The sequence below is a fragment of the Selaginella moellendorffii genome, unplaced genomic scaffold, assembly GCF_000143415.4.
Source record: "Selaginella moellendorffii unplaced genomic scaffold, v1.0 SELMOscaffold_23, whole genome shotgun sequence".
NCBI lineage: Eukaryota > Viridiplantae > Streptophyta > Lycopodiopsida > Selaginellales > Selaginellaceae > Selaginella > Selaginella moellendorffii.
Window position 1 is genome coordinate 1,569,071 of NW_003314284.1, and position 1,015 is coordinate 1,570,085.

The window sequence follows — 1,015 nt, forward strand, 5'->3', positions numbered from 1 at the left end:
ATTTCCATCTGCAGCTGTAGTGTTGTGTAACTACACCATAGATTTTTACGATTTCTCAAGTGGTCCTCATATCAGTTGTAATGAACAGAGTGTTTCAGTCCAGCTCTCAAATCTTAATAGGGACTTTGCTCAAGTCACTGGCAGAATGGTTCCAGGCTTGGTGGAGGTTTCGGAAAAGCAATACCTTATTAACTATCCAAATGAAGTGTTCACTGATTGTCCTGGTTTTGACGTCACCAGTGATTCTGTCATTGGCTTTAGTTGGGAGTTTTTCCTCTTTTCAAAAACATGCTTGTATAATTCAAGATCAAATTCCCTGGAGTGCCCTGGTTGCTCACCTTCTAGGATGGTAAATAATTTTTAATCATATTATCATTCACAAATCCATACTAACATTTTTTAAACTTTTTTTGTACAACTTAGTGCTCAAATTCCATCAAGCTGGATGCTGAAACATTGTTCCTATGTGTCACCAGTCAGCCGATCAAGGTGTCAATCCACAACGATTACGATGACAATGTTGGGCGGGGATCTAGGGAATCAGCAGCTTTTGTAGCATCTCACAGTGACTTTCAGCAAGGAATCACCGTCATCGGGCAATGTGTGGATTTTTTTGCAGTCGGGGTTCAGATATATGATACAAGTTGCGCGTATTGAGTGAATCAGGTGAGTGTCACAGGTTTAAACAGCATCTCTCACACTTTCCAGGTTAATGAGACCTTAAGACCAAACCAACTCATCTTAATGAGGAACTATGCTTCAGTATACAGAACTCAATGCAATGGGCCTAATCTGTACCCCATCAGAATTGGTGCAACGACTGTGCTCGTTCCAAGGGCCTATAAAACTAACACTACACCAACTAGAATCACATGTCCATGCTAAGGAAACTCAAGCATGGAAAATAAGGGAATAATGGGGGCCAGTTCTACGAACTAATTGTTTCAAGAAAACCCTTTGCATTCAAAGAGATTCAACACTAACACCTGTCTTTGTTTCGGCAAGAACTTTGGTT